Source organism: Lonchura striata, chromosome 8 (assembly GCF_046129695.1).
Source record: "Lonchura striata isolate bLonStr1 chromosome 8, bLonStr1.mat, whole genome shotgun sequence".
Taxonomy (NCBI): Eukaryota; Metazoa; Chordata; class Aves; order Passeriformes; family Estrildidae; genus Lonchura; species Lonchura striata.
In genome coordinates, this window is record NC_134610.1 from 35,262,857 (window position 1) to 35,281,013 (window position 18,157).

An 18,157-nucleotide genomic window follows, 5' to 3' on the forward strand; every position below is an offset into this window, starting at 1 on the left:
GCTAATAAACAATCCCATGCAGAATCCAAAACTTCACATTTCTATTTCTTTTTCTCTGACAGAAACATGCCAATTTTAAGAGTAATCATGTTTAGAATGATGAGATTCTAACAACCTGCACTATGTGCATAGCTAACATTTTTTGCTTCTTTCCCCTGAAGGACATGTCAGAACAAGTGTAGAGCTGAGACAAGAGGAGGGGCAGCTCTTTAGGATTGCTGAGGCTGCTGTTGATGGGCTGAACTGAACAGTAATGCTGTGCTTGCCTGAATTCAGGCAAGGCTTGCTAGGAAACAGATTGTTCCTTGTGTGTGTATGCTGTGTATATGTGCATATACATACCAGATGATTTAATCAAAGTTATGAGCTGTTACAGCCATGTCAGAGCACAGCAGACAACCCTGTTGCATCTCTCATTCTGAGGTCTTTCCCTCCTGGGCTCATTTATTACCTGTGTCAATTGCTTTCAAACACAATTTCATCTTTCCAATGTTTTTCTGTTAGGCCAACCTTTTCCTCAATTCTCTCTTGTAAAACAAACAAACAAACAAAAAGCTGCCATGGTTTTGTTTATTTGAAAAAATGCCCTTTTCACATTTCTTGTCTTACAGAGACTCTCTACTTGGGCATCTGTCACTGTGTTCTTTCTGCATTGACTGCACACAGATTTCATTCTGGATTTGAAATGTACTTTGTCTTCTCTACCCCAATGTGTGTGTTGTAGCTGCCACTTCTGCATTGTGGAGTCATTGCAAAAAGAATGTTCTACCACTCTGACTCTCACCCTTTGGGCTATGCTGCAGAAAAGTCTTGCTCTCCAATGTTTCTTCCAGGCTTAGCCATTAGGCCATGGGAAGATGTGAAAAAACGCGTGATCCACACCTTGAAATGGCAGAGGGAAACAGGAGCATTTGTTACTCACATGATTCTTTATGCTGAGCTTTTTCACTTCAAAGGGAATTGTTAATCAACCAACCCCTTCATCATTTGATCATTTATCATTTGATAATTTGAAGGTAAACAGCAAAAAAGATCTGTCTTGCAAAACTGCATTAGGAGGCTTTTTAGAATCCCTGACAACTAATCTGAGGTAAAAATACAAAATATTTCACTATGGATTTCTTTGCATATCTGAAAATGATAAAAAATATAAATATTTTGGAAATTTCTTTGTGTTATATATTTTATGTATTTCTGCTTACTCTTTCTGTGGAAGCATGATTTAGAAGGCATCAGGGAGGAGAAAAATGAAGATCAATAGACAGAAGTTACTGAGCTGGAGGTGTGTTAACAGCAATGGTAGCACAAGCTCATCTCTAGTTCATTCCTTTCTGAGTTCTTTTCTGTCCCTGTCTATTAACTGTGGGAGGTAGGTGAGCAAGCTGGGTGTTACCCCCTCCCCTGCTGCTTTTGGAAGGTGTGGGACTAGTTCTGGGTTTATTAGGCAAATCCTGCCATCTGGTGATTGCTCATGCACCTGTGAGGTTGTTGCTTGGGTGGAATTTGGCCCTTTCAAAGGGAATTTCCTACTGCTGCTTTGCTTGTGCTCCTTTTCCCTGTGCTAGGACCTTCTTTGTACATTACCCTGCACTTGCTGATTTGCTTTTGGGCACTTCTTGAGGAGGCTGGTGAAGGCACCTCATGCCACCCAGCAGCCCCAACACCTGCAGAGACAGGGAGGATCCTCTGGATGAGCCCTGCCAGGTCCTTTCAGCTCATCCTTTGCTCCCAATGAGTATTTGTGGTGTCTGTGAGCTGCAGCTCACCACCTTGGAGTCTCATTACAGTGAAAACTTGCTGCCCCACCTCATCCTTTCCCTCCTGGTTCCTTTTTCTCCCTCCACACCAACAGAGTTTGTCTCTCCTGTGCCCACACAAATGCCACTGCTGGTGGCCTGTTCTCCACATGCCCCTCCAGCTGTGGCCACCTCTCCTTCCCTCAGGCAGCTTCCTTGGACTGCACTGGCATGGGAGCTGCACTGCAGCTGCTCCTGACTGGCAGGAGTGTTTGATCCAGGCCAGCATTCCTGATAAATGCAAATCAATACTGATTTTTCCTGTACAATGGTAGGTAAGGATCCCTTAAAGCAACCCTTTCCCCACTGCTTCTGCACCAGTATTCCTGCTCCTCCTTGTGTCTCCCTGCCCTTCTGTGTGCCACGTAGGGCTCTGCAAGTGTCAGTTAAACCCAGATAGCCAGCAGGGATGGCTCATGTTTCCAGTGCCCCTGGAAGTGCTCAGTGTGCTCAGCTGCACTCATTTGTTTTGTTTGGTTTTGGGAAATGACACAATGAGCAGGAAGCTCAGGCAAGCTGGAATTACTTTCCTTGACCCCCAGCATGGCTTCAGCATCTCTCAGGCAGAGAAGTAACTTAATTAAACATCAAGGGCAAAAATTATCCTGACTTTCCCTGTAGAGTGAACCAAACCTTGGAAATTTTGGAGTCCCAAATTCACCTGCACGTGCCAGGGCCCACAGCCAGCTCCAGGGCCCTGCCATGGCACATGGAAGGGGAAGGAAGGATTCTGTGCCTGTGGACTCAGAGCCACTGAGCTTTAATGGCCATTGCCGATAAATGCTCCAAAGGGAAAAGTTTTGCCACTTGTCATCTTCCTAGTATAAATAAGTTTTGGAAGAACATTTGGCTAAATTATGCTGGCTAAATCAATTGAAATTATTTTGCCTTCCTTCCCTCAAAGAAGTGTTTATGCCATTGCTTTTCTTAGAATTTTTCAATTTATTTTTCTGTATAGCTGCATGGCTCTGGATTTTTGGTCAGGCTTACAATATATTTTGTGAAGGAAAAAAAAACATGTTTCCATTGCTTAGCGACCAGGGGATGGTAGCAGGTATAAAAACAAAAGAAAGACATGTCCAATGTGTCCTTTGAGTCAGATGTGGGCATAAAATTTTCCAAGAGCTAAAAACTTGGGGAAAATTTTAGGAAGTGTTTTATTTAGAGTTAAAAGCTGAATGGAATAGAAAGCTCTTTCAAAAATACAGGGGGGAATGGGTAGGTAAACTCACTTGAATCCTGTAGGATGAGCTATGTCACCACCATGTGCCAGGGACGTTTGGTGAATTGATCATACTCTGATCCAGGGGGGAAAGTTGCATGGTTTCTCAGGAGCTGGCTCCTCAATTTCCTTGAAATTCAAATTTTGATTTGCTGTAATGGATACAGAATGAGGAAGATGGTTCTTCTTGGAAACAAAAGTAAGAAAATGACATTTAAAATTGTAATGTCCCTTAGGGAAGAGATATCTGTGCTGTATTGTTCAGAGGGGTATGTCTCAGCATGGTATCCAGTTTTCAGTTCTGTGAAAATCTCTTGAGGTTCTTGTGGCCTCTAAACAAGGTCACTACATAGTGTGGGGAAAACTGGAAGGATGGTCTTCTCTTGCTGTCTCTGACTATAAGTATTATGAAAAATACATTTATACAGCTTGTGTGCAGTGTGGCTATGAACAAAGAGATTTAAATTTTTAAGTAGTGTGTCTCTGAGAAATGCTAGGCAAATTCCCTGCCATACCTGGGCTGGTGGGGCACTCCTGGGGGTGCTCCCTGAGCTGTAACTCCTGGAATTTCTGTTCCTCCAGTGGTTTCCTGCTTTTTTGCTGCTTTTTTTTTTTTTTTTTTTTTTTGGCTTGTGGTTAGCTAATTAAAAATTTGTATTAGTTACGGTGAGAGGATCTGTGGAGATGTGAATTAATACTTGGTTTATATTAAAGAGTGACATGATTGATGTGCTAATTACGCAGATACTTGTTCTCAATATTTTACTTTATTATATAGAAATATGAAGGCCAGCTGCAATAGCAGGCTCTGCTAATATATAAACACACACAATAACGAGGGCAAGATGAATGATTTTCCAGGTTCATGAAATGTCTCTTTTTTTTCTTCACCATGCACAACTTGGACAACACCTGGAATATCTTCTCCCTGGACAGGAGGGAGCTGGGAATGGGAGTTCTTGAGTGCTGGGGTTAATATCAGCTGCTCTCTGCACAAGTGGCAGAAGTACACAAGGCAGTAGTTAAGCTGAAGGATGTAATTAATCCTGCTGACACCAAAATAAATTGGTCTAGTTCTACGTCCAGCTCTGCTTTGTGGGGCTAATTGTGTGTGTGAAGTTATGCATGTAACTTAAGCTTTTTGACTTCTTTACAGCCAGAACTTAAAGCACAATCCAGGATCATATTTTAAAGCAGTATAGTGATGTTCCATTTTTGTATCCCCCTCAATTATCCATGTTCTTCCATATTTGCTCTTATTTGGAACACTAGTATTTATAGAAAGAGCCCAAATACCTCTATTCTGCTTGTTGTATGTGCAGGATTAAGTATTAAATAGAGCATTATAAAGCTCTGCTGTTTTCTACACATACAAACATAATATCTGCTTTATTTATTATTTTTAAGAGGGGTTTTAGGTGAGGTTTAACAGAGTGACATATTTTGGTACAGCTGCCTTCTGCATTTTCTTACTTGTAAAGTCTTAACAGCCAGAGTGCATTTATTTGTACAAGTTTGCAGGGGTAAAATAAACCAGACCAGATATATTTCAAAAGCTTTAAAACAGTTTAAAGTAGATGTTTCTATAAATCCCTATTTTATTACTGGAAGTGCAGCTATTTCATGGAATGGGACATGGGGTATTGTTTCCTTTTTCCCTGCTGGAGGACACATAGCTGACCAGTGGCATTTACAGAGGGAGATTCAAGCACATTAAGCAACTGTTTGCACAGAGCTTTATGCTGAAATACTAAGTCAGTCCAAATTCCCATGAACTTTAATGGTATTTTTTTTTCTTCTATGCAATTCTCTGTACAAGCCTCATTAAATGAAGAAAGGATTTCTATTGATTATGTTAACTTTAACACCTGGCTGGGAGGATGCAAGTGTGAACACTGCAAAACTCTGTGTTACATTCAAAGGAAAATAATATGTTGGGATGTGGAGAAATCCCAAACAGCCCTTTGGAAGAGTGCCTCTTGCTGGCTACTTTGGAGCTGGAATCAGAAAGTCAGAGAAAGGTTGGGGTTAGAGGGGACCTTAAAGATCATGAGTAAATTATTGTGGTGGATAAAAATGAGTGTGTTGGAGCAGAGCTGGAGAGGAGCCAGTTCCAGGGCAGGTGCTGCACGTTAAAGGTGTGGCTGTGTGACAACACAGCACCACAGTAACTGGTTCTTTTTGCAAGCCATGTTAATTTTGTAGAACTGAACCCTGGAGTTGTCTGGATGTTCCTTTTTATCTTTTTGGTGTGGCCTCTGGAAGAAAGGAGCTCAATGTGTCCTTTGTGGTGTTATGAATTCCAGGGAGAGCTCAGGTGCCTCTCCCTGTGCTTTGGGACTGAGCAGGTGCTCCACGGGCTGCCCAGACTCTGCTTCAGCTCTCTGGGGACTTTGTGCTGTTGCTTAAGCTGCTCATGCTGAGATTGCTGCCTTTTTAATTCCTCATGGCAGGGGAGCAGACAAGGCTCCTTTTAGATGACTCCAGCTTTATAGAGTGGCTCCCTAAAACTCTATGTTTCTGTCAAGTGGGCATTATCATTTGTGATAAAGAAAAAAAAAAACCAAAAAAACCCACAAACCTCCCCCCCAAAAAAAACCCAAAGCCATAGATTTCTTTTTTTAAATTAGAAAATGGATCATATTAAAACTGGAGTTAATGTGATGTGAAGTATTTTGCCAAATTTGAGTAATTGATGGTAATAAAATTAGTCCATTTAATGGTGATTTAAATTCCTCTGTTTCTGCATCTGTAACATTAGAGTAGAATCTTGTCTGTTTTTCACTTTAAGCGACCTACTTTAAAGTACTTACATAGTAAGCATTATTTACTGCTTTTAGGATTGCCCTAAACTAATTTAAGATGTGCCTCATTAGTTTTTCCTGCTCCGTGGAATAAAAAATTACCAGCATTGGTCTTTAAAGTGCATTTTGCACTTCTGCAATTACCATATTGATGATTGTTTTTCCTATGACAAATATACTATCATGTTCTGTTGCACTCTCGACTTCCTAGCGGTTCTTAAATTTGGTCTGCAGTGTATATTGGTCAAATGTAAGTGGTATTCTACAGATGTTAAAATTAAAATGTGTGAGAGAGCCATGTGCAACTACACTTGATCAGCTGTTTTGGTAAAGCTGATTAAGGATTGGCTTTCAGGTGGCTGGGTGTAGTTAGTACAAAGGGGTTATTTTTAGTGGTACAAAATATTCGGATAATTTGAGTTTAGAGGAACTTGAGCTTGTACTTAAAGTGGAAAAAAAGCCCAACAAACAATGTGTATGGTCTTTCATGATATTAAGCAGGTGCCACACACAGAGGTACTGCTGGAAAGTTCACAGTTTAGTCATCACCTGTGCAGGTAATCAATGAGCATCCCAACATTTCATCCAGAGATTTCATCTCTGCAGCAGCTGTTGGAGCCTTCCATCCCCAGGATGCCAGATCCTGGTCACTAAATAGCCACTGCCTTGGCAGAGAGGTGCAGCCATGTCAATGTGCTTGCTCTGAAAAGGAAACTCTTATTTGAATTGTGCTTCATGCTTGTGTTTCATCAGAACAAATTGTGGAGGTCTGTCTGTGAGACTTTGCTGACTGATTGGTGAAAGCTGCATTGCCCCAGTTCATCCACCACTTTCTCTAAGACATCATTAGCTTTATACAGAATAGATGGCATGATAACAACATTTCCTGGTCTCTCTCATTTCAGAAGAAAGCAGGCACCCCTCTCCTCATTCATAGTACTCTGGCATCTTAAATGAAGCACTAATGTTTAAATGTGTAAAAAAAATTACTTCAGACATGTTAATCTCTGGGGTTTAGGTAGTATTTGGTCAGATTTTCAGATGTCCTTCACTTTCTCTGGACTAGTATTTGTCTCCAGGCCAAAGTGCAGGAATATGGGCTTTTTCTCTTTCATAAATAGGCATGTGATGCACATGCAGTGGGACACAAAGTGGTCATGGCAGAATGAAACTGAGTGTTTTCAGCTTTTTTGAGTCTCACACAATATGAAAAAAACACACATCTGTTTATAAATTTCTTTCCATGGGAGAGATTACTTGAAGTCTCTCAGAAATTTTGTCCCTTTTTCCTCCTCTAGAAGCAGGACTGTATTTTGCTTTAAAAATGTGTTTGTTGAGACTGATCTTTATCCCCCACTACAGCCCAGTGTGAAAGGAATGAAGACTAATTTTTGGAAGCAGGATAAATGGCAGCCCTTGAGGTCCATGTTGCTATAACTTTGCAGTTGTGGGCATGGTTCTGTGGTTTTCATAAACATCATCTTTGCAGAAGTTCAGATGTTCAGCAAGACAACACCACCGAACAAAATAGTCATGGAGGGCTGGAAAGTCTTGGTACAGTGTGGTGGTGTGTTCCAGGAGGTTTAGGAAGCTCTGCCAGGGGAGGTTTAGGCTGGATGTTGGGAAGGGGTGTAGGGTCAGGCACTGGACAGGTTCCCCAGGAAATGATCACAACCCCACGGCTGCCAGAGATCCAGGAGCATCTGGATAATCCTGTCAGGCACAGGGTGGGGTTTTTGGGGTGTCCTGGGCAGGGCCAGGGGTTCACTCCATCATCCTGGTGGGTTCCAGCTCTGGGTACTCTCTGATTCTTGGCTGACAGCAGCCAGCTGCTTAATAGGCCAAATCCATGGCACAGCAGAACGTTTAGGTTGTTGGGACTGTCCTCAGATTTAGAACCACTTTGGAACATAAATCTGGGGTCTATAAATGGTAGGAGGTGGTGCCAATGGCAGCAGAGGGCGAAAGTGCTAACAAAGGTTAAAAACTGAAATCTGGAATCCTGTTGTTTTACTTTGGATGTGGCTCAGGAAAAGGTGTTTTATTCCAAATATGCTTTGAATTGAATTGAAAGTTTGTAGCTTGCATGACTATGAGTCTTCAGGGGTTTGTTTTGTAGATATCAGTAAGTCATGAAAAACATTACATTTTAAACAGAATGAAGACACCTTTCAGGTAACTCCTTTCAGAGAACTCCTGCAGCTGGTCTGTAAGGCTCCCACAGGTATGAGAGAAACTCACGAGTAGCAGCAGTCATTTTTATATGTAAGTGTTTTTATTATTCCAGACTCTTCTATCAGGGTTCTTTAATGCATCATTGTAAAGGTTAGAACTACCTTACTTAAGCATTTCCATGTTACAATTTTTGGGTTTAGGAAGAGGTAAAGGAATATGTAGCAGCTGGCAGAATCAGCCATGAAGATTGTTCTGTGTGTGGCCAATGTTCATTACAAGTGATATTTTCAGGGCTTTGTCAAAATGTAATGTAAATGTCAAAATTTCTTAAATTACAACACTTGGAATATATATTCAGATTCCCCCCCCACCTCCCCCCCCCCCCCCCCCAGGAGTGTCCCCCTAAATGAATCTCTATTTCTGCTATTCCAACTTATTTTTCTCTGTACATGCTAGAAGTGGAAGAAAATTCTGAGACCTATTTCTAGTTTTCATAAACTTAGGTGGATCTGGGCCTCTCTAAGGTTGTTTTTCAGTTTTGAAGGGCTTTACTTTCTACTTTCTTCATGCAATGCCTATGGACAGCAAATGGGGAGAAAAGATGGGAAGAAAATCTGCCAAATATGCCAAATATTGTATAACAACCATTCTAGAAATTCCATGGTCTCCAAAGGGCTTGGCTTTGCCCAAGAGGGTAGTAATTTTCTGTGAGTGATTGGACATAATTCCATAGCAGAGCCAGGAACTGCAAACATAAATATAACTTGATTCTCCTAAAAGAGCATTTAAATCTCACCAAATATTCAGAAATCCTTAACCTCATATTGCCTGTGAAGATTAGTCCATAGGAATTCTGAGAAATGATATGGCAGAATATGGAAGAGTCAGACTATTTAAGTCAGTGTTTTCTATGGATATTTTCTCTGGTGTAGTAACTAGAGTTTAATATGCAGCTGGCCTGATTTTAAAGTAAAATTCTACAAAAATAAACCAGGATCATTAACTCTCACAACAATTTAGCAGAGGAAATGGCTTTTCCTATAGTTAGGGTTTTAAAATGTATTGTGTTCCTTTCTAAAGGGTGGGTTTTAATACAAATCAATGTAGTGGCTTGGGCCAGGAACTCTTGGTTGAACTCCACAGGCTGCATTTCACTTTGGGAATTTGCTTAGGAAATCAGTTCCTTCAGTGTTTTCATTAGCAGTGAGGAGGATGGAATACAGAGTAGCTTATAAAGTATGCAGATGACACCAAGCTGTGAGGATCTGAAAATGCTTTTCTGTATCAGATCAGAATTCAAAATAAACTTGGCAAATTGCAGAGATGGTCTGAAATCAAGATGCAGCAAGATGAACTCAAATTAAGTGAAGTGCCACATGATATATTTAGGGAAAAGAATTTAGATACACAAATTCTAGATAGGCAATACCTGTTAAGAGGAAAAACTGGTAACAAGGTCTACAGTACCCTGCTGTTGCAAACTAAGGAAGTTAATTCTCCAATGTGTGAAGAGGGATGCTGTGTATGTAATGTTGGGTAATTACTCCAAATTAGGGCTGGTGAGGTCTGAGCTGACATGCTGTATCCATGTTTGGTTATGACTTCTAAAAAGCCTCTGGAAAACTGCCTAGTTAAGACAATGTTAGTAACAGTCATCTGATATATAAAGATCTTAAGACAAAAGGGAGAGGGAAACTTTCTCCTTATTCCTGAGTGAAATGAAGGGAGAGTTTTGCTACTTGCACTCACAGTGATGAGGGTTGTGTTTTAAAAAAACACTTTTTGAAGGCTAATCCCCAGAAAAAGCCACCTAGAGCTGTTGTAGAAGCTACTTTTCATGGAGAAGTTATACAAATCTGTGCTGGATGTACCTTCCTCAGCCTAAGGAGGACAAGGTGATGCCTTTCAGCACGTCTGTAACTCTGTGCAGGAGATGAGAGTAGAATAAACAGCTTGAAAATTCTTCTATTGAAATGTCCTGGGAAAATGGAATGGCTGCTTTTAGTGGGGAAAGCTTTCCACCCCATAGGGGAGACTCAGCACAGCCTTGTGGGGCTGCAGCTACTTGGAATCATGGGACTAGAGAATTTCTGAAGCCAAAATCCATTTCTCTCTCGTACGCATACACCTGGTTATGGAGATCACCAGAGGAAGAACACTGTTCATAGCTGCTGACTTTGCTTCTTAGTCCTAACTGTGAAGAAACTATTTATTTATTTAACTTTCTTCCCACAAGACTTTCCATTAATTCTGTTGATGGAAGCATTTTTCAGCATTACGATAGTGAAATAAAGCACAGAGCATTAAACCCTTCTCTGCCTCCAAAAGTGAGAAAGAAACACTGGCAGGAAACTGACCTTGAAAAGGTAATGTTTTGGTTTCTTATTAATTTAGAAATCTGAGTTAATTTGATGCTTTAATTGCAAGTCATATTTTTATATAATTTCCTTTATCAACCTTGATAATTTAACAGAATTTACCAACTGGCAAGTTTCAAGTACTTTTTCTTCCAAACTCTTTTATATCACAACACTGCTCCTAATCATCTGTGAGAAAGCTGCCATGCAACAGAAGACTGGGAATTGCTAACAGTAATGATGGAAACTAATTCAAACCAGGCCACAGGTAGAAGCTTTTGTGAAAGCAATCTGCATCTTTTCAAGCTGGTCAAGCTAGAATAGCCTTTTAGAAAAGCAGTCTCTTTCATTCCAAAGGAAACCCAGCCATTTTCTCTCTACCCAACAAGTACCTAAGGCACAGGACAAAAAAAGGAGGCAACAGGGATGTATTGAGTAGGGAAAGTGTTAGCCAAGTTTGCCAACATTGCCCTTCCCTTTCCTTCTCTGCCCATGAAGTGGTTCACAAGCAGAGGTGGGGTGAAAACCCCTGGGGGCAATTCCTTTGCCAAGCTTTGCTCATGGGCTGAGCCTGTTTTCTGTGTCTCTCTCCTGCTGCTCTGGAGTTGTCCTGAGAGCAGTGATCCCTTCTGGAGCTGGCTTCCAGAGGCTGCAGGTCCCAGCTAATCTCGTTACAGTGCTATTTTGGATGTTGTGATTTAATGCTCCTAGGGGGCTGCCTTTCACTAAAAGAAGTGATGTAGCATTTTTCATGAAGGGACAGTAAAAGGTGAGTGACAGGCAGTGTGAATCATGGCATAAATCATTTCAGGCACAGAAGTGCAGCTTTCACTCCAGAGGAAAGCTATTAGGAAAGGATGTCAATGTTTTAACTTTTTAATTGCATCTACTTGTTTGTTGCTACTCTCATTCTTTTTGCTTTTGGCTTAATTATTTCTCCCTAAAGTATGATGCTTACCTAATAAGTTGACTAAGCTTGAAAAATTGATTCAAATACATATTAAATAAGAGCTTGTGAGCTACAGTTACAGCGAGCAGCTCTCGAGTTAGCTGGTTTCTTTAATAGCACCCTCAGTCTTACCAAAAATACCCCAACTATTTGATCTCTTGTTCTGTTCGCAGCTTTGTCAGCATCTAAACTTTATGACAATTTAAATAAATTTTAAAATCAAGCCAAGCCCCACCCCTAGATTTTGCACTGAAAATGAGCAGTGGTTCTCTCTGTGGAGGGAAGTGGTTTGTTCCTTGCCTGATGCTCTGGTTTAAGGCAGGTTGAAGGAAGCTGTTTCTCTAATGTGTCACAGCTAAGTGATTTTTTTTTCTGTGGCCAGCAGTAATTATCAACAACCTTGTAAGCACAATCAAAGGAATGAATAAGTAAAGATTCTCTTAGAAGTAATTTAGATTCATGCCTATTTTTATTTACAGACATTCTAGATTAAAAGCTTAATGTTAGGGTGCAGAGGTTTGCAGTACATAAGACTACAATGACATAAACACTTTGTATGTTATTACATAGTTTCTAGAAAAATCCTTTTGTCCTGATGTGATTAAGGAGTCAATCTTAAACAGGATTATGGATGTTTTTAAGTTAATATGCTGTGAAATTGGCACTACTCCTGGTACTGCATAATTCAGGAACATGCATGTGTCTTTAAAGGATGAGACCTCTGAAAACACATGTGGATCAACAGCATGGTTTTGACTTTTTCTCAGATTTGACTGAGAGCCAAACTTTGCTGTTAAGAAGATGATGATTTTATATTGGCACAGCATGTACACAGTCAGATCTAATGCAGTAAAACCTGGATAAGTTACAACACTCTATTAAATTGATGCATTTTGATAATTGCACGTGGAGTGGATAAACATAAAGTGATCAGAGAACACCACAAAATGGATATTCTGAAGTTATCACAACTCTGTCTGTATTAGGGACTTAGAGTGATGTGTTTAATACAATTCTTTTTGGAGGTACTTTATATTGTAGGGGGAGTCCACTTCCTGAAGTTGTTTCTTTTTGAGAGGACAACTGGGTTTGTCAAGTTAGAAAGTGTGTGAGTATTTCACTTCACAGGAATAAATATGTTTGCTGCTGCTCTACAGCTGGGAGTGAAGATTCTGTGTGCATGAGGACTAGAATAAACACATAAACTCGACTGTGAATTAGGAAGTTGCTTGGCCTCTAGAGATACAGTCTCTGGAAGACTGCTTTCTCATTATTTTCTAGGGTGTAACAAGGTCTGCTGGCCAGTCTAGAAGGTTAACTTCAGGTATGCTGAGATTCTAGCAAGTTTTCTCCCTCCCAAACCCTGAGTCATAGGAGTTTGGGAAGCTGCCAGGGGTTTCACCAGACAGGATAGGTTTTTTTAAGCATTGCTGTGACTGAGATCTATCACTGACTTCCAGATGGGCATTTACATAAATGAAACAAAGGATAGGAGCTTTGTACTCCAAGTATTTTCCCCTTCTTATGATTTTTTTTTTCTTTATCCTGTTTTTGGTCTGTTTTAGTTCTTATTTTCTCTATTGAAAGCATTTTTCCCCTCTTCCATTTTGTCAAGAAAAGATGAATTTTAAGACCTGCAAGCTATTCAGTTATGCTACACTTGCATAATAAAACACTGAATTAAATGTCAAGGTTATAATTATTACTGAAGAAGGCTGTCAGGTGAGACCAGGTAACTCAAGCCAAGATAAAAAAGCTGGTAGAAATGACTATATTAGAGAGATGATGTTCAAAGAAGGCATGTTAGGATGAGTTGCAACAGGCAAAACGATTGATTAGGTTGTTGTGCTGTGTTTAGTTTGAATTTCTTGGCAGGCTAATCTTAGCTGAGAGCATTTGTCTGGCAGTTTGTGCCTTTTCCTTGGCCTGTTTGCCATGAAGCCGAGGAGCTCCCTGGGTGTGTGGGGCAGCGGCCGGAGCCGCCTGTGCTGCCCTGGGAATGCTGCTGCTAACTTGGATTCCCCCTGGATTCCCCGTCCCCAGACACCATCACATAGTCAAGGAGGGAAAGAAGGGATGTGCTGCAGGAAAAGGGTGAGCGCTGTGTTGTCTGTCACTCCCTTTCCCCTCTGGAAGCGAGGGAATTCCCATGACCGCTGCTGCACCCCTCAGCCCGCCGTGAGGGGAAAATGGCCCTTGCCTCAGTTTCCCCTGTGAGGGGGAAATGGGCTTTGCCTTGGTTTCCCTTGTGAGGAGAAAATGTTCTTTGCCTCAGTTTCCCTTGTGAGGGGAAAATGGCCCTTGCCTCAGTTTCCCTTGTGAGGGGAAAATGGGCTTTGCCTCGGTTTCCCTTCTGAGGGGCAAATGGCTCTTGCCTCAGTTTCCCTTGTGAGGAGAAAATGGGCTTTGCCTCAATTTCCCTTGTGAGGAGAAAATGGGCTTTGCCTCAGTTTCCCTTGTGAGGGGAAAATGGCCCTTGCCCTGATTTCCCCTGTGAGGGGAAAATGGCCCTTGCCTCAGTTTCCCTTGTGAGGGGAAAATGTTCTTTGCCTCAGTTTCCCCTGTGAGGGGAAAATGGGCTTTGCCTCCATTTCCCCAGGTTTCCCTTGTGAGGGGAAAATGGGCTTTGCCTCGGTTTCCCCTGTGAGGTGAAAATGGCCCTTGCCTCAGTTTCCCTTGTGAGGGGAAAATGTTCTTGGCCTCAGTTTCCCTTGTGAGGGGAAAATGTTCTTTGCCTCAGTTTCCCTTGTGAGGCGAAAATGTTCTTTGCCTCAGTTTCCCCTGTGAGGGGAAAATGGGCTTTGCCTCCATTTCCCCAGGTTTCCCTTGTGAGGGGAAAATAGGCTTTGCCTCGGTTTCCCTTGTGAGGGGAAAATGTTCTTTGCCTCAGTTTCCCTTGTGAGGGGAAAATGTTCTTTGCCTCAGTTTCCCTTGTGAGGGGAAAATGGCCCTTGCCTCAGTTTCCCTTGTGAGGGGAAAATGGCCCTCACCTCCGTGTGCTGTGTGCAGCGTGAGCCCGACTCGCTCAGTTCACCCAGGTAAATGTGTGGGCTCGCCCTGTTTGCAGTGAGACCCTTGGAGCGTGGGGTGAGGGAGCAGCGGCCATCCTGGTGCCCAAAGAGGTGGCCTGGAGCAGTGGCTAGGCAGAGCTAAAGGAATAAAGTAGGGATTTATTTATTAAAAGGCCTTCAAAGGATACACCTTGGGCAGCACAAGAGCCTGGCTGTGGCTCTGCCCAAGATATCACAAGTTTTCACACTTTTATATGTTTTGGCCCATTTCCATATTGGGGTTAATTGTCCAATTGCAGCTCCAGGTTATGCAGTCCCATCCTCCCAGTTTGCTCTCCTCAATTTGCTGTTGTTTTACACTTTTTGGGCCTGAAGCTGTAACAGCGTTCTTGGGCTACCAAAGGATTGTTTTATCAAAATAAACTGTGAGGAGAACTTGCTAACACTTTATATGAAGTTCAGAATTCTATACTAATGCAGTCCAAAATCTGGAAAATATAAAAGCTAAAACTTAAGGCATCAATCCCACAGCAGCTGTTCCTGAGCCCAAGCTGGGTGGCCACAGCTGAGTGACAACTGAAAGGTGAGTGGGAGCTCCTTGGTGGCAGCTCAGAGGTGGGAAAGCGTGGTGAGGTTGTGCAGTTCACACATCCATTGCCACAGGAACTGTTCCTAAAGCTCAGGTTAATTTGTCATTTGTCTCAGCACAACTGCCTCATGTCTATTAAAATCAGGCCTGGATTAAAATTCCAGCTTTTACAAACTCTCTGTCAAATTTTAGGGTGCAGTCCAGCAATATAACAAAGTATGTGCATGTGAACAATATCACTGATTTCAGTAGGGCTGTTGATGCCCTTTTATTTATATATATTTGTTCTTGTCTGAGGCTATTACCAGTATCCGTCCTCTGGAATTCAGTGCATGTCATGTCCTTGCCTCCAAAACCCTCCTTGATGGCAGAGAAAGAAATATCATCAATTTCCCAACAGTTTCCACTATAAAACCAAGATATTTCAGCTAGTTGTAACTTCACCCAAATATAACTGCTCAGCCCCAAATTTCCTGTGTTAGGTATGGTAAGCAAGGCTGATTTTTTTATGTAAGAAAATGTTGGCTGAAATCTTTCTGTCACTAGGAAAAATGCATTTGAGGGTTTTTTTTTAATCTTGCAGGAACTCTGCTGCTGTCATATTTTGGAGAAAGAAATGCAGCAGAAGAGCTCTCTGGTCTGAAAGCAGCTACTGGCATTAACAAGAAGCATCTTTGCCAGTACCCGGGAATGCAAATAAATTTGATCAAATCAAGAAGTTCTAAAAATTAGGTATCACAAGCAATATTCAGCACAATGCTGTATCAGAATTTGGCAGCTGAATGCTGTCTATATTGAGAACATATTTTTCTGTATGTGAAACCATAGAAAACTGCATTTTGTCCTTGTTTCTGCCACAGAAAAACTGGGTGAGACTGGATAAGTCACTTAGGAGTACTAATCTGGTTATTAATTTTGCATTTTTCATTCTCTCAGTGCCTAATTTTGAGACAATTTAGGTGAGGTTTTTATTTCACATCCAAGCGGGGTCAGTTTTGTGTGTGGACTTGACCAGTCCTTCTCCTAACCATGATGGAAGCCTGGGTAATACCTGAGGGTGTTCTGAGAGCTGGGAGAACAGGCTGGTCATGGTACACTGATTGCAGTGTTTCAGAAAGCCTCGTGCCAGGAAATTTTCTTCCACATGGATCTGAGATCTGCCCTCTCTCAAGTTGGTGGCTGTATTAAACACCCAGCTGATGTTCCTCAGGCAGCTCAGGGTGCAGCACTTTTGGACTTGAAGGTTGATTTTGAGTGATGTGGTCAAGTGTGGAACATCCTGAGACTGAAAGTATTTTGCATGTGAAGAAACTGTATTTTTATTTATGGCTCAGTCAAAATAAATTAAAATAATCGATGATTGTTTTGAAAGCAAATTACTGGGAGTACTATATATCTACCATGGCAAGTGCTGAAGAGATGAGAATGTCTTATAATGCCAGAGTGAGTTGTGTAAACAAGGGTATTTATATACTCAACAGCAGCAAATCTCTGAGAGGGCTTTTTGTTGGGTTTGTTTTTTTTCCTTGGCTGAGTCTCCACTGATCTCACTTTATCCCAAAGGAGGAGGAGGAGAAAACTAATGTTCCTATCACACATGTTCCATTATTGATTTCCATTCCAATCCACCCAAAGTCTTCTGTGCTGGAAATAATTAGACCCTGTGAACAGAGATGAAGCAAAAATCTATACAATGCTGGATTGCCAGAAATGAAGACAAGGGTGCCTAATTAATGCTGCATATAGAATGCATTTTGGATAAATGGGCTTCCCTTTCTCAGAAGCAGCTCAACAGCAGTGGTGTCACAAATTTGCTGTTAATTAAATGGTGTTCACTGTGTGCCTGTAAAAATGGCATGGAGGAAGAAAAACATTGGACAGCAGCAGCATTTTACAAAAGCTCTGCAGTTTAAAGGAAAGACTGTGAAAAACAAATTTGCAGTCTTTTTACAGACAGCAAGATATTTTCTTCCATATGAAATTCACTTTATGCATTTTCCCAAATCTCCATAGGAATGTCTGGTCACTGCAGAAGTTTGAGCATTTCAGAAGCTGGACTGGACATGTGTTGGGAGGGTTGAGGGTAGGCAGGATGTTCCTGGGAGCTTAGGCAGGAGGGATGAGAGCACAGCTGCAGCCTGGCCAGGGTGTAAGGATTGTTCAGGAAGAGTCAGGGTCTAGAGGAAGTCACCAGGTAAAATTTTCTCTGTATGAAAGGTGACATGAAAATGGTCTAAGGCTGTATAATGCAGCTTGGAAACTGAGAAGGCAGATCGTTAGGAAGAATGTAAGAGAGCTGATGGAAAGGCTTCACAACAGCCCCTCCCCAAGAGCAGAAATATCTGGAGGGAAAAACTGGAGGGGATCTGAAGTGTCTGAAGCAGGTTAAGAGAAAAATGTCAGCTGTGTGTACATGCCGATAGCAGCAGTGGGGCTGTTGGTGCTTCAGAGGTCTCTGTATTAGAGGGATTCTGGGACAGCTCTTCTCGTCTGTAATTTGCAGGCCACTGGTGCCTTCTCTCAGCCTTTAATTCTCTCCTTTTATCTCCATTCCCCCCTTGCTCTTCTAGATACCTGTCCTGGCCAATCTGAATGATACAACTGCTCTCTGTGCATCTCTGGAGAATTTAAATAGCATCATTCCCTCCTTCTCTTTTTTCCTATAAATGCAGAGGAAGTTTATCCTCTTTAGGAGAAGATAGAAAGCATTTTTTTTTTCTAAGAAACTGGAGAATGAGTAAATCCGAGGCTACTCACTCAAGCAGATGAATTCAACTGATGAGTCTGTAGGAATCTTCCTAGCTGGGCATTAAACTGCAAGAATAGATGTTTTCTGATGAAATTCTAGTTGACATAAATATATTTTTAGCATGGATTTGATAGAGGGAATTATTTTTCCCAGTATAGTTGATGCTGTGGTTCTGGTTTAGGAATTTTATGAAATAATTTTAGCGCGGGAGAAAGGTGCTAATAAAAAAGATACTTGTATGACATTGTGCCTTCTAAGCCTTCTCTTTTCTTCCCATTTGGGTGCTTAGCATTGTCTCTCTCTCTTCTCATTCTGCTTTAATAAGCTTTTTTCTCTCCAACCTGTCAGCCCTGATGCACAGCTGAAATAGGTGCACACACAGGCTCTGATTCTTTCCCCATTATTGCAGTTTGATTCTGAACTCCAGATTTAATCTATCTAAATAAGCCACTCTTGGGACTAAAGTCAGCTTCTAGAACTTTTTGATGTTCAACAAATAGTAAGG

The 18,157-nt window shown here is 41.5% G+C and overlaps 1 protein-coding gene across 1 annotated transcript in view; it reads left to right on the forward strand.

Annotated features, from left to right (window-relative positions):
* Positions 1–18,157, forward strand: part of SPAG16 (sperm associated antigen 16) — a 362,146-nt gene that overhangs the window by 151,126 nt on the left and 192,863 nt on the right. The gene's annotated exons all lie outside the window — the stretch shown is intronic.